This window comes from Chionomys nivalis, chromosome 25 (assembly GCF_950005125.1).
Source record: "Chionomys nivalis chromosome 25, mChiNiv1.1, whole genome shotgun sequence".
NCBI lineage: Eukaryota > Metazoa > Chordata > Mammalia > Rodentia > Cricetidae > Chionomys > Chionomys nivalis.
Window position 1 is genome coordinate 18800387 of NC_080110.1, and position 12192 is coordinate 18812578.

Here is a 12192-nt window from a genome sequence, read left to right on the forward strand (position 1 = left end):
CAGAATGCTAGTATAGGCACACCTAGACAGGTGACTTGCCCTAAGTTGTAGATTTTGGCCTCAGGACACAGAACAATTTTGAGCAAGAATAACACATAATCCAATTTGAATCTTTAAGTCATTCCTGAGATTACAGGGTTTCCAGAGCGGCCTCGAAGGAGACAGAATTGGAGGGAGTCAAGGCAACCAGGCTGAGAAATAATTTAATGCTAAGAGAAGAACCAAACCTCAGTATGAATCTGTCACAGAGGAAATAATAGTATTTCTTTGTTACAATAAAATGCTATGCTGGGGAGGGGGAGAAGAAAAAAATCAATATGAGTTGTACCGAAGAAGTACAAAGCAGACTCATTTTACTTTCAGAAAAAATCCTGTTTCGATTGATTTGTAACTCCCTCTGCCGTCTCCCATCCGTCAAGATTGAAAGCGCTGCAGTTTTTCATCGCAGGAGCCATTCAATGAAAAGCAAAACTTGAACATTAAGTATTTTGCAATCTCTCCTTACCGTTTCTCAGTCAAACATTATTCCCTAAAAATATGGATTTATAGCCAATAGACCCGCATATGAATTATTTCCCAGGCATGTTACTGGCACACGGGAAGCAAAACATAAACTGCTGAGGGGAAGTGGCGGGAGAAGAAAATGTCCCCACTCCAGTTCACAGGCGACAGCAGGAGGAAGCTGTACTGTCACTGTCTGTGTCTCGAAAGGAAAGAGACCTGACTGTGACTGTTCAAGCAGCGTCAAGGAGTCAGTCTATTCAAACACCCCACGGGCCACACTTCTGAACCCATGATCCCTGATGGAATTCAGCTGAAGTCCTTTCCTTTTCCCCAAATTGCTTAGGCAATTACAGTTTTAATTTTCTATTACTTCAGATTAAATCAAAGCCTCAAAATCACTGTTTAAGCCACATCATCATTTGCTCTGCCTTCTTTGGTTTACTACAGGATGTTATAGATCCGACAGACAGTTTTCCTCAACATTCACAAAGAGACAAACATACACAAGCACACGCACACGCACACACACCCATACACACACGAAGACAAAAATTAGAGAAAAATAAAGTTCTTTATTACTTCCTTTATTCTATTACTCCAATTTATTCCCTCCTCCCCTAGGGAAATATCTTCATGGTGGATAGTTATCCAAACTTCTTTTTGCATTGAAGTATACACACATGCAGACATACACACACACACATTCACACATGCGTGTACACACACACACACATTTTTCCTACTTTAGTTTCTTTTTCTTTCTTTCTTCCTTTTTTCTTTTTTTGTTAGTATATAAAGGAGAGAGTGTGAGGAGTGACTACTGAACGGCCAGGCGCTAGCAATAGAGTCATGATTCATTAAAGGTGTGTGCGGTCCTGGAAATTTTCCTACCCCTTACATAATCTGTTTCTTTATTTATAAAACAGAGTTGTTAAGATCCTTTGGCATATGTAAAGCATCAGAAAAGTGCCTGATCATAAATAACCAATGAATGTTGAATAATATTATTATTAAGGTTCCTAATGGATGGTTTTGTGTATATTTATTCTTCTTTAATTGGCTTTCTTGACCAGAAATGAGTCTTAGAGAACTGGTTTTATCAGTATGCACACTTTCCCTTAATTTAGTCCATAATCTATGACACATGAGTTCCATGATGGATGCAACCATCCTCAGTTGTTGGAGATTTGCTTTATCGCTCAATTGCTTTTTGTTTGCTTATTTGGTTGAATTTAAAAAGAAAAACAGTGCTTTAAGTTGAGCAGGGAAGTTAAATTGTGGAGACCAAGCATCACGTGGAAGGGGATTTGAACACCGAGTGGGAATTTACTGTAACAAGGAAATGAATAAAGACTATTGTAGGCTTAATGAATAAAACTGAGAGATTATGGAATCTTACAACTCTATGGTAAAATCAACATGGTGTCATATCAGTAAGGAAGATGAATGTTAGGAAGTGAATTTATGGACGCTTCTTTATTTTTAAGATATTTTAATGCTCATTACTAGAAATGAGCACCACTCTTAGGGTACCATATAGTTTGCTATATTCAATAGGCTTACACTTCAAGGCTGGCACACTCCATGTTAGGTAGGCAAATGCTGGGTGAGCGCTATTTACTATATTTGAATTGAAGGGAAAAGTAGTAACGTAGCTAAATCCCTGCGACTGGGGACAGTATCTACCAGGGCCATGTTGTCATTCCTTACCAATAAATTTTAAATCAAAGCATGCAAAACAAGATGACTCAGAGAGGACATAAATAAATAAAGAGCAGACTAGCCCTCCCTCTTTCCACATTCCTTTGTTATCTGCTGTTCTTTGTGTAGCATTGCGGCCTTCTAGGTCTCTCCCCAACTCTCCTCCATTAGCCTGTCTATTGCTATCCCTGTTCAGCCCAACTTTAGGCAGCTCAAGTCCTGTTGGTAAGATTTTATGGGTGTGGCTTCTGACATTACTAGGAGACACAATCTCACGCAAAGCCCCTAATCCTCTGACTCTTACAATCTTTTTGATGGCCTCCTCCTTCTGAAATGATCCCTGAGCTTTACGTGTGGGGGTGTAATGTATCCCAAAGAGCACACCAATTATCCATTACCAAATGGTCAGCCCTTAAACATACATGCAAGTATCATTATATAGACCAAGCAGATTGTATTTATATGTATGTAACAACAATTTAAAAAAAGGGGGGGGATGAATTTGAAAGAGCAAGGAGGGATTATGAGAGGTTAATAGAGAAAAGAAAGGGAAGGAGAAAGTGATGCAATCATGTTATAGTCTCAAAAGAAATGAAAGAAATAATTAAAACAGGAGGAGCAGAAAGACCGATGTGTACTAGTAAGTGAACATCAACCAAGATTGGGAGATAATTGGGTATAAGTTGAGGAAGGAGTTAAAGATGCCTTTTGTGCATAATCCTGTTACATGAGCAGTTAAAGAAGGAGGCATGGAGGTGAGTTGAAGAGAATTTCTGAAAGTTTGAGCAAGTTAGAACATTGAAAACAACTGAAAATTCTTAGTATAAATCAATGGCAAGAAATGCCAAGACTCATCTGTGGCTATGCATTTAATCGGAAAAGGCACTTGTATGTAGAGTCAAGAGATGCTGAACAGTAAAGTGGATATATTCTCTAAATTTTTACTTCTGCAAGAAGGCAGCTGCAATGTTGAATCCCTGAAGTTAAATTAAATGTTATTACATGCTGCTACTATTCATGCTATCCAGTAACAGCAATGTCTGTTGTACACTTCTCCAGAAATATATTTGACAACCCCAGGCTCGGAGAACTGGTGCCTAGACACACTGTGACTATCCCCTATGTCCCATGCTAATTGTATGGGTATCCAGGATTCCAAAACAGTTAAATATTAAAATGGATCTTTTGAAGGAGATAGCTAAAATATTGCAGCCACTGGTTGTTTCTATAATACCCTTTAGAAAACTATTAATTCAATGAGATGGATAGAGTGCAATTATATTAGACAAAACTAATAAATTAAATGAATACTAGATGCCATTGCCACATAATAGATGCTGTTGTCTGGGAGAGAACACAAAAGGACCTGTGTTCTGATTAGGATAGCAGAATTTCATAAAGAGACGTCCTAAAGGCTCCACCCTCCTTTCTATGTTGCGGAATCTCTCACAGCTTTAGACCTATACCAATTATAATGGCAAACAACTCGCCCTAAAAACCAGCAGGGAAGACCGAAAATTGGAGCTTTTAATTTGGCCTCGTGGCAGTCAGCCAGTTGAATTGCCTCAAAGCATTCCAAAGCTCTCACCTGTGTGAACCATCCTCAGAATGGTGGGGAAGAAAAGGAGATAATGTCTCATAATACTGTATCAGCCTTTGTTCCCTTGGCAGAGAGAGCAGAAATGACTTGGGTGTGCCCAAAGTTCCTCTTTCAACCTTCCTCCTATGTCTGCCCTTCTCTGTTCTTCAGGCAGTCCCGTTTATGTCCAATGACCCTTCCTTCCTAAACAGTTGCTTTCCCTCTTCTCCTCTGAAAATTCCATCTTCATGGAGGACATTAATTATTCTTTCAAATTAATGAATTAATGCTATGTACCAGGTATAGCTGTGCCTTGTTCCAACTCCACCACATCTTCCCAAGTCTTAACGAGTGATCATTTCAGTTTCCCTGGAATCAAATCTCTGGATCCTTGCATGCTAAAACCAGGACAGCAAGACCCTGAAAACTGGGACAGAGGGAAAGTCACATTCTAGAGGTTACAGTTAAGCTGGTATATCTTCGTAATATAACACCCGGCCATCTTGATGCCAATCTCCAGCCTTGCTCTCTGTCACACAGGCTCCGCTAGGTGTTTGCGATCTCCTTGAGGAAGGGCACTAAATTTTGTCCCTAAATGATTCAGGGCTCTTTATCTAGAGCTATAGTAGTGTTGAGTACTGGAAGACAGCATGGGGGGTAAAGGTGGAGAGAGATCCACTACTGCTGCCAGCACCCCCAGGTCCCAGGGCTTATCCAGACTGGAAAGGCAAAGGGGAGAATCAGAAATCAGGGCACTTTGGGCTTGAAGGGGTATTTGGAGGTTTTGCGTGTTGTTTTTGGTTTTGTTTTTGTTTTAGCAGAGAGAGAGAGAGACAGAGAGAGAAAGAGACAGACAGACAGAGAGAGACAGAGAGAGAGGGGGGGGGAAAGAACATAAAGTTGGGTGGGTAGGACAATGGGGAAGACCTGGGAGGAGTTGGAGAAGAAAACGTACATGATATGGAAAAAAAATTAAATTAAAATCATAAAAAGAAAGACAATCTCTGTGGATTTGGTGTCTGAGCAACATGCACCTGGAGAACATAGGTGGGCATAAAATCTCCCTTGAAACCCCATTGCAAATAGGTTCTTAGAATCTCATGTTCTGCCATGTAACCTGCAAGGTCAGTGACCGGAAAACAAATGACTCAACAACAGCACAGGATTCATCTCAGGGAAGAAAATACTTATAGCAGGGAGGAGTTCTTTAAGTCTAGAAACCTGGTAAATTTAGAAAACTGAGTGAAGGTGATTGCCAAGTTTTTTATTTGGGAATGATGGTCATTGCTGCGAATAATCAGGGAGTGGTGAGTGAAGGAATATCAGGGGATTGATAGGCACTTCCAGGGCCAACTTTTACAGGAGGCTGATTGGACAGCAAGGACAAGGATCTAGAGGAAGGAGAGATCTACTTCTGGAAACCAAATTACTGTATTTTCAGGAATTGTCACAGGTCAACCAAAATGAAGGAATGTTACAAAGTGATACTGATTATCAAAACCTCTCTCTCTCTCTTTCTCTCTCGTGTGTTCCATTAAATGGGCAGGGAACCATGAGAAGACAGAGGAGATTATATGGAATAGGGGGTGGAGAATGAACACGCGGTGATGGGATACACATGAAATGACTGCAGAAATTCAATTTAGGATCAGGCAGGAACCTAGCAAGAAGAGAGCGAGGGAGAGGCAGCAGGGCAGTGGCAGAGGGCAGAGGGGAACAAAATGTATTGACATTGTCAAAAATGTATGAAAATACATAACCAACCTTTGTGTGTTAATTTGAAAAATAAGGATAAAAAGAGGAAAAAAAATAGTTACATTAATTTAAAAATCTTATTGCCAAATATAAAGATCGAGGCAGTTTTTTTCTATTTCTAAACCTCAGTCTATAACTCTTATCTCCACACTTGAAGATATGTCTCTCTGTATGTGTGTGGAGTGGGCGGGGGGGGAGTAGGGGCGTAGAATTCAGTCTTCGACCCAACTACTATTGGGAAATTTCCTACTCTGTGGATGACAGACTCTCAAGCGTTGAGTGGAATGACTTCAGTACATTACTGAAGTGTGAAGTTTTACTATAGGAAACTCTATTTCCTGCCGGTAGTAAAGTACCACTGCCGAGATGCTACAGAGTTACTATGAAGCATCACAACCGAGGTAGAGTTACTAGGAAGTGTCACTATGAGGTACAGTTACTAGGAAGCATCACTGCTGAGATGAAGCAGCTGAATACATTTCCAGTTTTCTTCCCCAGATTTGAAACATCTGAGATCAACCAAATGTTAGATTTATGAATCTCTTATTTCTGGCAGGATTTTTTTTTCTGAAGCACTTGCTCAATTTAGATTATTTTGCCCCCCAGGCCTCATGATAATATATGGCATTCTCCACTTTCACGGTTCAAAACTTATATTTATAACTACTCTCAGAGGATAAAAATATGTATAATTATGTGCACTCCCCCCATTAACCTCCATGCTCTTTTTTAGTGTTCAATTATTTCATATTTTCTCTCAAGGTCCCTCACATTGTGCATGCTCCTATCAAGTGAATCGTTTGCCCAGTCATCTTGTCCTTAGCTAAGCATGACACCAGGGAGGAACTGAGAGAAAGAGAATTTTTTTTGAGTAATTAATTATCACTTGTAATTAGCACATCACTGAATTATGAAAATGATGCAGCTAAATTACATGAGGGTAAGTAAAGCTGTGGATGCAGCATAGTGGTTTCAAGCACATTTCTAACAAGTCCACCACTCTATTTATTTATGTAGTAAACCTTTGCTTCCCAGATAATATAAAGCAAGCTTCTGCCCATGCAAAGGTACAACTACATTTTTCTTGCTATCCTTAAGCATTTAAAGCTATACAGGAAGACTGACAAAGAAATAGCAATGAAACAAAAAGTTACTATTTGTTGGAGCCTTGCAAATGCCAGACATTCTTCCAAATGTTTGTGATGGTTTTACACAGTAGGTGTTGTATACTCACTTTGCAAATAAGGAAATTGAGACCCAGAGACATGAAGCAGATCCTCCAGGTTAACAAACCTGATAAGTGAAAAAGCTCAAATTCAGTCCCAAGAAGTACTGGTTCTTTAGTTTAGTAGAATAAAGACAGGTCATAGAAAGATAGATAGATAGATAGATAGATAGATAGATAGATAGATAGATAGATAGATAGATAGATAGATTGATTATGCATAGATAGATAGATTATTCAGAGAGAGAGAGAGAGAATAGATGGGGAGATACTTAGATGAGGGTAGATACATTGAGAGATGCATGAATAATAGATTTCTAAATAAATCTATGGTACATTCAGGAAAGAGAGCTATCGTGGATGAATGAATAGATAGATATATTGACTGCATACTATTTAGTATATGTATCATCATTGAAGCCGGCACAGAGGTTGCTAAACAAGACTCATCTCCCCTTGGAAAATCGAGTAGCAGAGTGTGATTGTGAACCGACAAATTGTACTACACAGAGATGGATATTAGCATGTAGGCAGGAACAACCGTCCTCTGCGAGAACATTAGCATATTGTTTCCAAGGGATAAATGTGACACTTCATACACTTGCCACTTTTCTTAAGCAGAAGATAATACATTTAGAACAGGGAAATTAGCATATTTGAGAAAAGAGAAGGATCAAAGAACTATAGAGTTCTTTTCTGAACACCGCCTTTAAATGTTCAAAATATATTCCTGTCCTAATTAAGGATCAACTCAGCAGCGTTCTACACCAAGCTCAGGATGATTAGATTTCCCACATCTGGCCTCACTGAAAAAGACCTAGAAAAACCCTTCAGAGGTCATAGGTTTTTTTTTTTTTTCTGGGTTTGCCATACTTTAGAACAAGGCATCCAAACACAAGCTGTCCATCAGTGATTAACTGAATCTGAGTTTTACGCATGCTCACAAATGTTTAGCTCAAGGTGCCATCATTAAGTCATTTCTCTTCACAAAGTTCTGCAGCCGTGGTTTAGAAACTAGTGGTCTAAAAATTTACTACAAAAAAAAAAAAGAAAGGAAGAAGGGAAGAAAGGAAGAGAGGGAAGAAGGGAGGAAGGAAGGGAGGGAGAGAGAAATGGAGGGAGGAAGGGAGGGAGGAAGGAAGGGAGGGAGGAAGGGAGGGAGGAAGGGAGGGAGGGAGGGAGGGATGGAAGGAGGGAGGGAGACCACTTCTATATTTGCTTTTTACTATTTTGCTTGAGAATGTCAATTCACAGAGAAGCGCTTAGATTCTCAGAAGAGCTAGATATCAGTTTGTGCCATTGTGTTTTTCTGATCACCAAAACTAGGACAACTATTTTAGCTTTTCCAAGACCTGTCTTCATATACTTATTGTGAAATGTGCATCTATCTAATACACATTTTAAAAAACAGGCCTTTCACTAAGTAGGCATATTAGAATATACATATGTATGCATATATATATACATATATATATATTCACACATTCAAATGTAACCAGATTAAAGTAACACAAATCCATAAAACCATTCTAAGAATTCAGTGATCTATTCTCATGGCAACAACACAGTTTTATACCCCCAAGAATTTATTCTTCCGTCATCGTGTAGAAATTGTTCAAGGGTTTGCATTGCAACGATGCTTACAAATACCTTATCCTATGTTTGTCTTAATTTTCAGGATTAAACAGTCATTTTGATATATGCAGATAAACCTCCTGTTATTCCGGCACCTTTAAAGGCTTTCCTGACACCCTTAAGTCTGCAGTTTATTTAACATTTGAAAGACAGCTGGGTGGATGATACTTAGAATGAACATTTTATCAGCTTTACCATATTTCTGTAAAGAGTAAAAAGGGAAATAAAATCACAATCCTCTTTGCTGGAAAAGAATTGGTTTCTGCGTGACCACGTAGGGCCTTTGCAAAGCTGAGAACTGTAACTCCAAAGAGAGGCCCCTTCAGGCATTTCCCACTGCTCCCTCACTGGCCAGCTTGCACAGTTAGCTAGAAGTTAGCTACAGATCCTTCTTCTGCCCTCAGTTCCAGCCCTTTCACCGCAGAGGAAAACAGACTAGCCATGTGCTTCATTCCTGGCTTAGTGTGAAAAGTAGGATGGGATTGTTTTAAAATCACTTGCCCATAACAAATCCTGAAACAAATAGCTTGATGCGGTGAGCTTTGGTCCTGATCTGTTTCTATTTCCTTATTATGAAAAAACAAAGAAGTAGATGAGAATGTTTCTAAGGGCCTTTTCAGAGATAACACGCTGAGCTACTTAATTGTACTAAGGTATTATAACCTCATACCTTTTGTTTCTTTTGCTGCTTGATAATGCCATCTAGCCCCCAACCCAAACGACAGATGTCACTTAGAAATGTGGACATGCCAAGAACAACCCATGAGGCACACTACCTCTTAGTTACCCAATACTGTTTCTGGAAGGTATTCAGCAACACACTTAGTCAAGTTAGAATCACATGTTCCATAAGAAAAACCTGGCTCGGAAGAGGAATGGGAAGGGGAAAAGTGATGTAATTATATTTTAATTTCAGAAAAGAAAAGCCTGAGAAAAGCTTTGAACATGGGCATTTCACAGTTAATAGTGCATACGTATAATGTGTAGTATTCCTTCCCAGAACTGGGGTCTCCTCTCTGTGCTATCTAAGCAAGGTCAAAATGTAACTGTGCCACAAATGGAGGCACATATAGTGAACAAGTTCAAGTAGGCAGCACAATCCAAATCCTTTTTTTAGAGGGATTCTCAATCACCTAGGAAATAGACCGCATTAGAAATAGTATTTTGATATCTCTCTGTGTGAAATAAGCTAAGGTATTGAAAGGTCAGAATGTACCCGAATTTAAGGGCTGGTTCATTTAGCAACCACAACTTTGCTAAGTTTCCAATAAATCAGCAAACTCTAAAGTGTCCTGGTACTTTCTACTGCACATGATCGCTAACAAAGCAAGCGTGCAGTGGGTTATTTGTTGATCTCATTTCTTTCTCAGGTTCCTGAACGGAAACATTCCTTTATACATTTACCTTCCAGGAAACTCAGCACTCACGGTTTCACAGATTAAGAATTTTATTGCCCTTCCTTCTGAATTTCAAAGAGTACTTATAAAGTTGTTTTAACTTGTCCATATTGATTTTTATAAGTGTTAAATATTTGGACACAGACGTGAATGTTTTCACGATTGGGGAGTCCTCTCTTCCCAGTACGCTTGATTCACTATGGTGAATGTTCACAGCCTTTGAGTGTTTTTCTGTTTTAGGACTACACCGTTCTCAAACCTTTCCTGAATGTCTGGTACATGTACATGCCTTCTCCATCACCATTCACATTTATAAACCCTCTTCCTAGACGTCCACTGGGAAGACTTGCGTTGAATTATTTTTTTTTTCTAAAAACTCTTTCAAATTGTAAGAGATGCAATAAAACCCTTAAAGCAAGGGAATGAAAAACCAAAAGTATATGATTCTGGTTTTTAAAAGGAGTAGGTATTTCATTTCAACATTGGAAGCCTTCCCAACTCTCCTCAATACATGTAAGAAACACAGCCCCTACCTGTGTTTCTTTGACAAGAAAGCTCTTGTCAAAAGTTTCCAGCGTTACTCAAATCTCAGACAACTGTTGTAAAAAGAAAACAACAAATAAATTAAAAGAGCTTTTTATAGACAGTTTTGTTTTAAAAATAAACTTTTTAATGTATCCCAGTTTAAAACATATTTTAAATAATTAATAAGAAACAAGGGAAACATTCAGCAAGAGTAAGAAATAGATAAAATCCAAAGTAGGAAGGATGCTAAACATTCAGGGCTGAAGACATCCCTAGTCCCAGAGCACATTAAGGTATATTCCTTAACTGAGCAAGTGTTCTGGCCTCTTTTAACTCACGAAACTAGACTTCTGTAAGATGGTGATACATTTCTTTGTTCTAACTCAAAATAGAAAAGAAAAAGAGAGGAGGTTTGTCAATCTATCTGCTCCCATTTACACAGTCTACTGAGGAATTAAAAGCATTCTGGGGATAAACACATGGTAAGTCGAGACAAACATATGTCTGCCAAGGCGCAACAGAGACAAAGGAACAAGTGTGGTGCCCTGAGTGATCCTGAAGACAAACGTGAAGACTTTTGATGGGAACAGCAGCATCAGAGTGAAATGAACTGCAAACAGGCTTATATTGCTTAACCTCTGGAGTCCGCTTTCATTTCCGTCCTACGACTGAACTGTCAAACTTTCAGCCTTGTAAGCGTTTCCATGTAGCAGAAATAAAGAAGAGAGTGCAGGCCTTGGCTCCTAGGGCAGCTTTGTGCTCTGGTGTGGAAGGGGATGAAAGGACTCACTGACGCTGGTAAGCCCCTGAAGGAGAATCATGGTCACAATCTAGGTCAAGTTTCTAGATCTGAAGAGCATGGGAATTGCTCTTTGTGAGTTCTCCCGAGAGATGGTAGAGCCACGGGTTGGAAATGGTGGCAATAGTTCCCAAGACCCGAGTATGAAATTTGGGATTCAGCTTTCTCTCTGCCACCTCCGCTTTTATGAGTGCCTGGTAGCCCCTGCATTAGTGCCTAAGCCCTCTGGTGACCCTCTGAATGAGCACCATTCTGCTTAAAGATGAATAATGAGACTCTCCCCCAGAATCTTCTACCCTCCTAAATGAAAGCAAATCACACAAAAATGCAAAAGCAAGTTCCGGAAGTTGACCAGCTGCCCTCAGGAGAGGGTGTACCACTGTTGTTAAACAGGAAAATCTGGTGCCGTGGCACACACCTTTGATCCTACCCTTGGAAGGAGAGAGAGGAGTGCCAAAGTTGACAATCACCCTCTACTGCAGATAGTAATCTAGACCAGCCTGTGGTACATAAGACCTCTGTAAAACCAAGCAATAACAAAAGCCCATTTAAGTTTTAATGCAGAAAAATAAAGAAGCATTTGGATAAACAAATTAAGCACTCTCCTTATGGACTTGTAAGAGAGCCCTTTGTGAAAAACTCGATAAATTCCTGTTGTATTGTCAGCGTTCTCCTGCTTTATTGCTTTTCTTGGGCAGTGTTTGAAATGCAGGAACTTAAAACTCCTGGCATCTGATTTTGAGATTCCAGTCCTGGCTCTCTTTCATTGCAAGATGAGAAAGAACACCCCCCACCCCGGGCTAGTTTAAGCTTTTGAAATTCAAAGCATTAAATTTCTTAATAAAGACCTCAGATTTAGAGTACGAGAACGGAATATAAATTAACTTTTATTATTTATTTGTTTTGGCATCATTATCTAATAATCTTTGCCTTGTGTCTAAATCCAGTACTTCAATCACTGTAGATGCCTAGTGGGGATTATTATCTGGTAGAGAAAGCTTACCTTTGTTGCAATTTTTAACTTATTTTTTTTTTCAAAAAAAGAAATTTTGGATTCATTTACCCTTCCAGG

General features: G+C 39.3%; 1 protein-coding gene across 3 annotated transcripts in view; it reads left to right on the top strand.

Moving 5' to 3' along the window:
* Positions 1–12192, top strand: part of Lin7a (lin-7 homolog A, crumbs cell polarity complex component) — a 130369-nt gene that overhangs the window by 102012 nt on the left and 16165 nt on the right. The gene's annotated exons all lie outside the window — the stretch shown is intronic.